The sequence below is a fragment of the Sminthopsis crassicaudata genome, chromosome 1 (assembly GCF_048593235.1).
Source record: "Sminthopsis crassicaudata isolate SCR6 chromosome 1, ASM4859323v1, whole genome shotgun sequence".
NCBI classification, from domain to species: domain Eukaryota; kingdom Metazoa; phylum Chordata; class Mammalia; order Dasyuromorphia; family Dasyuridae; genus Sminthopsis; species Sminthopsis crassicaudata.
In genome coordinates, this window is record NC_133617.1 from 730977444 (window position 1) to 730989902 (window position 12459).

Genomic DNA, 12459 nt, shown 5'->3' on the forward strand with positions numbered 1-12459 from the left:
AGTCAGGAAATGTTGTCTGAGGCCAGATTTGAACTCAGGTTCTCCTGACTTCAGAGCTGGTGCTCTATCCACTACACCAACTAGCTGCTCTGAGGAAAGTCATTTTAAAAAATAATTCTGAGAAGAGAAAATAGAGAGCTGCTGGGTCCTCAAAAAACTTGTTTCAGGGTCAAAAAAAAGGCAGGGAATGATGGGTTTGGGAGGCACCTGCCTACGCACTGATGGATAACTTAGAGAGATTCATCATGTCCTAGGTACTCATGCTGCCCGTGCAGCTGCTCCATCTTGGAGACCTGGCTGTTTGTGCCTTCCAAAAGGGCAGAGTGGAAAGCTTGCTGGAACTGGGTGTATTTTGCCTGGAGAAGAAGACATTTGAGAAAAGACATGACAGCTGTCTTCCCTTATTTGATGGCTGCCAACTAGAAGAAGGAGAAGGCAGATTCTATGTATAGCTCAGATTGTAGAACTAGGATCCATAGGTAGAAGTTTGTGAGCAGATTTTAACTCTACGCTTGGAAGAGTTTTCTAACAGTAGGATCTGTTCCTGAGTTCCTTGTCACAGGACAAAACCAAATCAGAGAACCTTCAGTCATTTGCTTAGAGCTAAACGAAACAGAGGATGTCTACTTCAACCTCCTCATTTTACAGATGAGAAAACTGAGGCCTAGAAAAAATTAAGTGATTTGTTCAGAGTCCCAGAAGTGATTAAATACCTGAAGTGCATCATATCCCAAGTCAAGGACAGGTGACTGCTATTTGTCTAAGGTGCAGGAGAGATTTCTCTATCATATCACTCTAAAGTACTTTTCAAATTTGTGATTCTATAATTCTGCAAAATTTCTCAACAAAAGCACTGCATATCCTATTGGATTACTCATCTATGGCACAAAATCCCATATAGCAGATTTACATTGAATCTTAAAACTGTTCTGGCCCAACCCCCCTACTTTTCAGTGAAGTGAATAACTCAACACTTCATAGATAGCCAGTCACAAAATCAGGATTTGAACCTCTCTAATTTAAGACCCAGCAATACTCAGCAGAATGTAATTTCCTAGAAGACAGGGATTGTTTCATTATTTATCATGCCTTCTAATGTCTAGAACACACTCTCAATAGGTGGTCACTGATTTAGGGAGGCTGTGTGGCTCAGTGGAAATGTGTCAAATTTGAAATCAGAGATCATGAATTCAAATCCTGCTTCCGCCACTTACTCCTTGTGTGAGCTTCAACAAATCACTGAATTTCCTTAGGTATCAGTTTCTTCATCTGAAAAAAGGAAGGGAGGAGTTAGATCAGTAGATCTCTGAGAGACTTTCAACTCTAAATTTTTGCTTCTTTGAGGATTGATTGATTGATTGCCTTCTGTAATCTAGACTGGAATAATTTTACTTAGTCCTGAACTAAAAGGTCTTTTTAGAATGATAAATGTCACTGCTAATCAAGACACAAATTTGAAGGATAACTGCTAAGTCTAAGCCTTTTAGGCTAATAATAGCACTTTAAGATTCCCAAAGCACTTCATACACATTATCTCATTTGACCCTCACAACAACTGGATAAGATAGATGCTATCACTCTTTTCCTTTACAAATGGGAAAACTGAAGCCAACAGAGGTGAAGTGGTTGGTCTAATGCCATACAACAACAGATAAAGGATTGAATATGGCTTTCTTGTCTCCAAGACCCCATCTCTCTCTCCATTAAACCAGAACCCTCCAGACTTGTATTCTAATGATCTGTACAACAAATAGCAAAATTGCACCTTAGTAGTGGTGAAGGGGGATGAAAAGAAAAAGGGTTCCAGGGATTTCCAAAAAATCCCTTTTGGATTGCAACTAGTAGAAGCCTACAATAGGACAGACAGCAGAGGGCACTCTAGATGGGTTTGTTTTGTGGGCTTTGGGGACCACACCAATCATCTTGGTCCTTGGCTTTGGAGACCTTATCAGCCTCATCTTTTTGTGGGATACAGTATCTTCTGATCTTTAGCTTTTGGGACCTTACCAGATTTTGGAGGGATACAGTGTATCCTGGTCCTTGGTTCAGGGGAATCTTACTAGCCCCATCTTTTTGGTGGGATACAATGTATTCTGATCTTTAGCTTTTGGGACTTTCACCAGATTTGTCATTTTGGGGGAATACAGTGTATCCTGGTCCTTGTTTCAAGGGAATCTTACTAGCTCCATCTTTTTGGTAGGATACAATGTATTCTGATCTTAAGCTTTTGGAACTTTACTATTATACAATGTATCCTGGTCCTTGGTTGGGGAAATCTTACTAGCCCCATCTTTTTGGTGAGATACAATGTATACCAATCTTTGGCTTTGAGGACCTTGGCCAATCCCATCATTGTGGGAGGAACCGATGTATCTTGGTTCTAAAAGTCAGATTATCCCTTTAGGAAAATGGATGATGTAGAGGTTTTCCGACATGCTGGTGCTGTCCCGTCTGCTTCCACTGCTATTTATGGCAGGACTGAAAACTGCCTTGGAAATTAACAATAGATGCCTATAAATCTTCCTCAGTTACCTAGCAACTAATACAATAAAACACAGGGGTTAACTGGGTTGGGTGGTGGTAAACTTGTTTTAGAAATAACTTAGTGTGTTTAAATGACACTTTAGTTTCTTGGGGGATGGGGTGGAGGAGGGGAAGAACAAACTTGATAATTAAACATTTTGCCTTCACCCATTGATTCAGATAGGGAAGGCAGATCACTGAGACTCTTTCCCATTGTCCCGTGTGGCTTTGGAATGACCCAGATGGTCTCCAGGGGCCCTTCCCTGCTCTAAAAGACCAAGAATTTCAGACTTTAAACATTCAGCATTCAGGTTTCTGATGGAGAAAGGAGAAGGTGTTATTTCTTTGCTTAAACTATGGAGAGCATCCGTATTTGATTATCACCATTCACGGTTAGTCAAGGTGAATTTTAACAGCCTCTGTGAGTTTCTGAAATTTGCAGGAGACAGTGATTCTCAGAGCTCAGAGAGTTGTCTTTTTTTTTTTTTTTCCCTTCCTCTATTTTTGGTCTAACTAGACTCTACCATGTGAGGAAGTATGTCATGGTGCATAAAGAGGCACCCTAGACAGCTAAAGAGTGGGCTTAAGATTTAGGAAGTGCTGTAAGTGACACATAATGACTGATTGACCTTGCCCAAGTCCCTTAACCTCACAAGACTCCCAGGTAACTGCACCGTTATCCAGGCTGTAGGTATACTACAGCTGCTTGAAAACTTGAACCATAGATTAATCACTGAAAGGAACTTTAAAGGTCCTCAAGTCCAAACCATTTTTTAAAAAAATACATGAGGAAATATAAAGGTTAAAGGACTAAACCAGGGTCATGTAGCTGATAAGTGTCAGATTTGAACTCTGGTCTTACACCATCCAATCTCAGTACTCTATTTATTAGGCCACCTATCAGGGGTCACTATAAACTATGAGACAGTTGCCGGTTGATGGAAAAGGCTTTCCTCACCAGGAAACTGCTACACAATGAAATTACAATCACAGATTTAAAGCTAAAAAGGAATGCTCTCCTCCAAGCTGCTCATTGAAACAGGTGAAATGACTTGCCTAAAGTCATACAAGTAGGAAGCATCAGAAACAGGATCGGAATCCAGGGCCTGTGATTCTAAAGACATTGATTTTTCTACTGTACTAGTCAAAATTAAAAACAAACAGAATCCCAGCTGTTCACACCATAACATACAGATTCTAAATTTATATCTCTCTCTCCTTTACCAGATTTAGCTTGTGTCATTATTAATGACATTACTAGCAGCTTTCCTAGATTAGCTACCTGAACTCCACAGCTGCCTCTAAGGGAATGCTCCTGATTCTTCTCCTTTCCCATCTTAGATCTCATTAGAGATCTTTGTCCTAAATCTCTCTTTCCCCAGTGCCTACCACAGGAACTTCCCCTCCCAGATTTATTTACTTATGTATTTAGATTAGGGAAAAGAGTATTTATTTATTTTTGCTGAGGCAATTGGGGTTAAGTGACTTGCCCAGGGTCACACAGCTAGGAAGTGTTAAGTGTCTGAGAGTAGATTTGAACTCAGGTCCTCCTCACTTCAGAACTGGTACTCCATCCACTGTGCCACCTAGCTGCCCCTAGAATGAATATTCTTTTCCTCAGTTTTTACCTACCCTTAATCACTGATTGGGTACAGCTTCAATCGAACCGAGACCTGTTAAAAACCTTATCAAGGTCAAGGTCTCTCACTGCACCCAGCCCCATCTCCAGGTATCTTGATCTATATCTGGCCACTGGACCCAGATGGCTCTGGAGGGGAAAATGAGGCAGGTGACCTTGCACAGCCCCTCCCTCACATCAATCCAATTCACTTGCATGTCATAGCTTCACCTCTAGTCCAGAACAAAGGGCAAATAATACCCTTGCATTCTGTAGGTGTTTAATGCACAACTGCAAATCCAAAACTTGGAGCATGAGAATCTCCTACAACAAGAGATATTCCATTTCCTGACTCCATACTTTTGTTCAGTCTGTCTATCCCCTGTGCCCTTGAAAGGCCATCTCTCCTCTTTTTTCCCTTTTAGAATTCCTAGCTTCCTTGAGGAGTCAACCAAAATGCAGCTTCCCAGCTCCTGTAGTTCCCTACTCCATTCCTTTTTATTTAATTTGGGGTCCATTTAAAAAAATAAAATGGTCATTCCTCCCTTCCCTCCCCCTAAAAAAAGAGAGAATTCAAGCTATTTTAGGGCAGGGACTGTTATGTTATTGTCTCTGTATCCCCAGCATCCTCAGCTCAGTAGTGCACACACAGTAGGTACTCAAATGTTTCCTAAAGGAACCAATGAACTAGTTGACCTTAAAGAAATAAACTCCACGTGAATAAAGAAGAAAAATCAAACCAAAAGAAAAAAAAATTTTTTTTTTTTGTTTCCTCCTTCCTCCCACGGTCCTTCTGCTAGAGCATTTATCTCATTTCCCTGCTCCCCCTTTGTTATTAAAAGGAGCCAGACAGTTGCAGAGGGAGGTTTGTGCCAGACAAGATCCTAGGAAGCCAGAGGGTGAGTGAGTGCCCTGTGGCAATGCACAGGAGGGTGGAGATCTGCTTGCTTTGGGAACTCTGCAAAGGCTGACAGAGCAGTTTAGAAGCTACTACCCCGGGAGGAATGCGGACTCTTTGTGTGTTTGGGTCATGATTAGCTGGAGTACAGACTGTTTCCAATAGACCATATGGCAGAAAAAAATATCTCCTATTAGTTTGGCTCCAGAAGAAATGAGAAGATGCAGAAGAGAGCACCTTGCTTTGAAGAAGTGGGGGACTATGGGTGTGAAACATCACCTATATGGACATACTGGGCTAATGGGTTAGTTTTGTTGTTATTTTTTCTTCTTTATCACAGTAGAAAACATCTTCCCTCCTCATTTCTGCCTCATGGACTCTATTCTTCTACAAAGACATTCTCCCACTCTCACTCCCCATCCCATCCCAACTGCTAACACCCTTTTCCCATAACTACAATGAATTTATTATATGTATATATATATATACATATATGTATATTTTATGTATGTATATATTTGTATTAATGTATATAAATTTATATATATATGTATGTATATATATATGTATATATATATATCTATATCTATCTATCTATATATATATACATATATATATATATATATATGTATACATTTAATTTGACCTCTCTCTCTCTCATTACAATGTAAGCTCCTCAAGAACAGGGATTTTTTTTTTCACTCATTATACTTGTAGGAAGCTAGGAACCCAACAGATAGACCATTAAACATGGAGTTAGGAAAACCTGATTTCAAATTCAGCCTCAGACACTTCTAGCTATGTAACAACTTCTTCAATTGCAAAATAAGACTAATAATAGCATTTATCTTGGGGGCTGCTATGCAAATCAAATGAGATAATATTTATAAAAAAAAAACCTTATCCCAGTGCCTGGCACAGAGTAGGTGCCATGAAAATGCTTCTTCCCTATTTATATGCCCAGGTCTAATATAGAGTAGGTACCTAATAAATGCTTCTTGATTAAATGATGGCTTCTTAGGTGGGGGAACGGGGCATATTGGGAAATGAAGTTGGTAACACAAGGTATCAATATGGGAGGAAGAAAATGTCTTGTACAAAACCATCTTTTCATTGTAACAGGTGTAATATTTTTACGTAACATTGAAGGGACTTTAGAAATGATCTAGCCCTACCCTCTCATTTTACAGATGAGGAAACTGAGATTCAGAGACGTAAAAGTTTTTGCTTAAGGTTACACCCTTAAGAAGTGGCAGAACTGGCTCTGAAATCCAGATCCTACAGTTCTGTCCTTACTGAAGAGTACAAAGGAAAATTTCATTTAGAATTTAGCTAACAAGTTCTTTAAAGGAAATTCCTAGGCACTTCTAAAATGGGTCTTGATTTTCAAAATTCAACTTATATATCCATTTTCAAGCCTCTATCAATAGCAACATGCCAGCAAAATCAACAGTACGAATGTCTGGATGGAGCTGTGAGCCCAGCAATTCTCTTTTTTTCTCCTCTTGTCTGACAGGCTTTCTTTTCCATTAGAAGGGTTATCGGAGTTCTCAGTGCATTCACTGGAACATTGGAATCCCACAGGCCTGAAAATGAGAAGACCCATAGACCTAGTTTAATGTACAAAGAAAGTCCTTCAGGGAGAGAATGAAAAGCGAAAAGAATACATCATTGTCGGGGCTCCTGGTTTGCTGCCTCCTTGTTTATTTTAGGGACCCTCTTGTTCTGCTCTTTTTTGGACACACGGTACTTTAGTGAACATGGATGCTTTGGGTATACGTTATTCGTGAGAGATCCACAGTGGGCCCTGTAGATTTCACTGCACTGGCTTGGAGGCAGCAGACTGGCACTAACCATAGACAGGACTGGTGTGAAATGTATTACCTTGGAGCCTCCAATTTCTTTACTCAACTTACAAGTCTGGAATCAGGTGCAGCAATGAATGCAGTACAAAACACTAGAGACCCAAGGAAGCATGCTGCCCTCTGGGCAGAGACATGACTAGTAATTCTGGCTCACGAGGAAGCATCACAAGACAGGCCTAGTGTGAGTAGCCCCAAACCTGCCCTCAAACTAACTTTGTAAGGACACAGTTGTGCTGGCGTGGGAAGGGCCGAAGAGAAGCATCTAACACAAACTCACTTAGCAGAGAATCTAAGCCTTTTGGAGTCCGACTTCAGCAATAATTCTATTCTATTTTATTTGAGGAAGACATGGATAGAGTGACTTTCCCAAGATCACACAGCTAATGAGTATCTGAGACCAGATTTGAATGCACATCTTCCTGACTCCTTACCCAGCCCTCTAGCCCATTTATGTACTCATTTATGAGATTAGGGGAGAGAAGGCAGTTTTGAGGAGAGATTCATGTATTAGGGTTAGATGAAGAAGAAAGAAGCAGAGGAGTACGCAATGAGAAGGAACTTTCCTGGGGTATAGCCCCTGAGGGGAAGAAATGGGCCATCTGGTAGCTTCTTATTTTAACTAATTATTCTTGCTAACTGGGTACTAAAAATAATTGTTTCTACCTATTCAAGGAGTGCAAGTGTTGTTAATGTCCTTTAAATTCTGACACCTTAGAACAGAACCCCAGCTGCCCAAATCCTAACTAGGTGTGCTTGGGGGTATGGTATGACAGTTACTATACTTTCAAAGAACTTAGAGTTATTTTGAAAAGACAGGCTACATTTGCATGTATCCACATTACATGTGAAATGCTGTGTGAAAATGAGTGTGTATATTTGTGTGCGTATCACAAGGAGGCAATAACAGATACCTCTAGGGTCTCATTCTCCATCCATATCCAAGAGAGACATTAATTTCTGCCAGAAGTCAAGCAGGAGGCAAGACCCAGATGCTGACCATTTTGTTTTCCTCAGAGAGAACAGGTACCAAACTAGAATTTTATGTCTGCTTCCTTAAATATTATTAGTCCAGGGAAAGTATCTTTGAGGGTTGAGCTAAAACTCTCAATCTGCTCTTTCCTCTGGGGAAAGGGCACCCCAAGCTTTATATCCAAAGCTTCGTTGCCTTCCCAAAAAATACCAGTTCCACAATGAATATATACATAACCAATAGCAAGGAAACCCATTTATCCAAGTCAGTAACATAATAGAAATCAGAGAAATTATACCCATGAGAATATACAACAGACAATAGAGATTGAAAGAGCTTTCCCATTGGGAGGGAGGTTACTCAATTCAACCAAGAAATCAAGTATGAGATCATATCCAAAGGGAAATGCCATGATATCACTATTGTAGCAAGCTGGAAATGGGAACACGATTTAAATTCTATACATTGGCTTCTTCCCAGAGTCAGTCTTTCTTCATGGCTCTGAAGAGAGGTTGGCATCCCAAGTATCTTCTTCTTGCTAAAAGCACCTGAAGAGAGTCTTGTTGCCAAACACTAGAAGCACCTGGAGACAAATCTCCGGCATTGATCTTGACCAGTGAAGAAAGAGTTCCATACCAATGGGCTTGGGGGATAGGGTCACCCATACATTGACTGCCCCACTCAATTAAGATTTCCCCAAACCAGATGAAAGTAAAAGATATAAAGTGTAGGTAAAAGAAAAAAATGAGATATAGGGATGCATCACTTTTGGATTTAGGTCAAATTAACAGATTGCTTGAAGAGGGCCCTTTCAGACTTAGAAGGGCCCATTTACACCTTATAAAAGACACCAGACTCTGGTAATGGAGGATCCATTAGCATAGAAAACGGTCAATAAAGGCCTGATGACTAGAAAACATAATGGACTTGTTCACATTCTTTTCTCTGCTCATATTCTGACACAGATGAATAGGGGGATTAGGAATTTAAATGTGGAAAAGCTGAGGCAGTCAGTCATCAAAACCTGGAGTCAGGCTGTTAAGAGACCCAACTAAGAAAGAAGAATGGAGCTCTTAAATCTGTTCTTCATTTTTTTTCTCCTCATGCTTCTTGAGGATGGAATCTTCCAGCAAAAGCTTATGGTAGTATCCTGTGAAGCAGGAATCTGTCTCTAAGGTTATGCTGAGTTCATTTGGTGAGAAGCTCATGGACCTGGCACCCCACTCAGAAGCTGATGAACCCCAGAACCAAGACCCTTTCTGTTCCCAGAATATGAGTTCTAACTCTTCCTGAAAATGCATAATTAACCTAGATTTAGACACTAGCCAAGCCCAAAATTCAAATTAGTAGAGACCATGGTCAAGCCTCAGAGCCACAAGGTAATGCAAGGTCATAAGAAGATTTCAGGGATCCTTGTAGTGCTAGGACTCTATTTGTCAAATGTATGCTCTAATTTTTTGCCTCTCCACTTGTAAACTCCTGAGTCTCCACTCTCCACATTGAGACTCTGTATTTTTTTTTAACCTCTTATATCCTGGGTTTTACGGGGAAATTTTTCTGTTGACATAGTTCTTACTGCAGTATTTCAGTAAATGCCTTTGTTTTGAGCTAATTTTTTCTTCTGCGTTATTAGAGAACAAGGTAGATTCCATTGGGGGCTTTCGAGCAATGATTTTTAGCAGTGAAGACCTACAGAGTTTCCCGAGTAGCCTGGAATCATGTACTTTGGGAAACCCAACAATCAAATGAAAGTTAGATGATGAGATTCCAAGAGGATACTATATGTCTTTTAAAATTTCTGGACAACATGAATGTTGCCCAGAGTATCAAAGGTGCTGGATAAATCAATTGACAAATACTTATTTCTAGATGCTGGTCAATATGATAGGCACTAAGAAAATAAGTCCCTGATCTCAAGGAATTTTCAATTCTTCTCCTGGATTAGATAAGTGTGCAAAGAAAAAGTTCCTTGGTATGAAATGTCTAGAAGATGCAAGCATAATTACTTTTCAAAGTGGGTCAGCCATGGAAAAGATCTATGTCATAAAAGATTTTCTCAGATAGATGTTTATGAAAGGCAAGCAGCCAAAGTTAGGTATTTCTGGAAATTCAGAATTGAGAGAGGGCCACATTTTTTGTAGGCCATGACCCTCTTCAAGCCCCGAAATAGAATGGAGACTAATAATATCTAGGCCTTTTGAAGTATGGGAGCATACACGACAGTACTAATCCACCCATGGCAACTTCTCTGGAAAAAAAGCATCTTTGAAAAAGGCAATTTTGGTGGTTTAAATATCTGATTTCAATCAGTCAGTCAGTCAAAAAGGATTTATTAAGTACCTACTGTGTGCCAAGCTGTGAAGCAACAAAGAAAGGTCCTCATGAAGCTCTCAATGTTACAGGGAAAGACAATAAGCAAACAATAAGGTACAAAAAAAGATATAGAGAGAAAAAACTGGTGATAACCTCAAAAAGAAGGCACTAGCACATCAGAAAAGTTGGGTTTTCATCAATAGATGGAAGTCCCAGTTGTCAGTGTAAAAATTGCTTCCACTAATTGATTTAGCTGTAACTTTTTTCTTGGACAGTTGTCTAAAGCACTGAGAGATTAAGAAGGATCAGGCACATCAATTGACAAGGGAATATATTTCAAAAATATTTTTCTCCTATTTGTGTAAATTATTTTAAATACAAATGGATATTATGATTTAACTGAAAGGAAAACTTTTCACCCTATTATTGACATTTCTTAGTTCTTCCAAGCATTCTTCAATTCTGGTCCTTCTTTAACTGACTCGTCCATGTTATTTTCACAATTAAAGGGAGGCCATGGACTGAGGTTTTCTCACATCCAAGATCGACCCTTTAGGTTCCAATATTCACCTGGCAATCATTTTACAAACCCAAGGCAATCACATATTCCTCCATCCAGATCCAGCAACCTACAGAGTTGATGGTGTATATCCTCCCATTTTAAAAGACCACGATTCCTCAGAGCCCTGTATGGAGCCAAGGAGTGAAGGACCCAGCTCAGAATCTTGGCTTCATTGACCCCAGCTGAAAACGACATTGGAAGACTTGGTTCATTTTAAAACCGAGCTCCAATTGTGTTTTACAACAGTCTTAAATTGTACATACCCTATACATGACAGAGAAAAGGGGCCATCTGGTTCTTTTTGGCTCAGAAGAGAAGAACAAGAAGAAGAAAGTCAGCTTTAATATTTATGAGGCCAGATTCTGAGCTGAAGAGGAAATAAAGTACATGTACTTGACAAAGCCGCCCAAAGGATCCATACCCAAGGACACGTGTGCAATCCTCAGGTGAGCGGCTGGAAGTGTTCTGGTAGATGTTGCCTCAGTCAGTTTCCATTGGGTTGGGGCCAGGCTGTTAACTCTGAGGATGCTTTGGGGCTCCTTGGAACACCACCATCTCCAAAGAATCAAAGGTGTGAGTGATTCAAAGGGTGATGGAAAGACATATGGTAGGTTGGGTGTAAATCGGCTTTAGCATATTTCCAACAGTGACTCACACAGGAGAAAGGACGACATCCAGAAAACATATGATCAGAAAAGGATCCTCCTGGACAGGGAGCAAGAGTGAGATATAACAGCTGGGCGGCTCTAAGCTAACCGATGACCCCCAAACTGAAGAAATGCCCAGGAAAAACCATTGCATTATTGGATACTCTGGGGAGGATCTTTTGGAGATCATGGGGAAGAAAGAGTAGCTGTGAATTGGATGTGCTAGCATAAAATGAAAAGAATCCAAAGAAGCATTGATAGAGTCCAGTTAGACTTCTGCTCAGGAAAAGGTGGAGATCATATAGATTCAATCCAATTTGATACCATGCAATTCAATTCATTTTTTTAAATTAGAGCACTTTTATTTTATTATTTTTAATCAAGCTTTTATTAAGCACTGACTATTTAGTAGGTATCCTGTTAGTCACTGAGGATACAATGACAAAATTAAATAGCCCCCTTCCCTAAGAATCTTATATTTTATTGGGGCAGGAGGACAACATAAATAGGGCTAAGGAACTGGACCTATGATTTCATTGTCTTAGAAAAGTGACTTGATCAGGGTCTCACAAATAGTATGCATCAGAAGAAAGATTTAAAACCAATCCTTCTTGCCTTGGAGCCTCCATGTCTATCATGGCTTCTTCTCGGCTTGCACAAAGAAAATGAAATACAAAATATGTACATAAATTTTGAGATTTTCTACAGGGAAATTGGTTGTTACACTCTTGAGAGAGGGAAGAGAAGTGCTGGTTTCTTAATCCTTGAGAAAAATGGAGAAGAGGGGCAAATAGTGTTCAGTGACAAGAGAGGAGTTTCTGAATTACCAGATCCTGTGCCATATTAAAGACAGGGCACATGGAGTACAGGTGATATTTTTATAACATGTATTTGAGATACTTTCCCTCTAATATTCAGCCAGATTAGCTTTGCCCCAGAGCTCACTACAGTGATGAAAACATTATCTCAGTGGAGATCAGGAAAGGATGAAAGACTCAGATTTCTAGAATTAAAAATAGGAAGATTTAGCTATATGTATTATCTCACTGGCTTTATGTTTCCC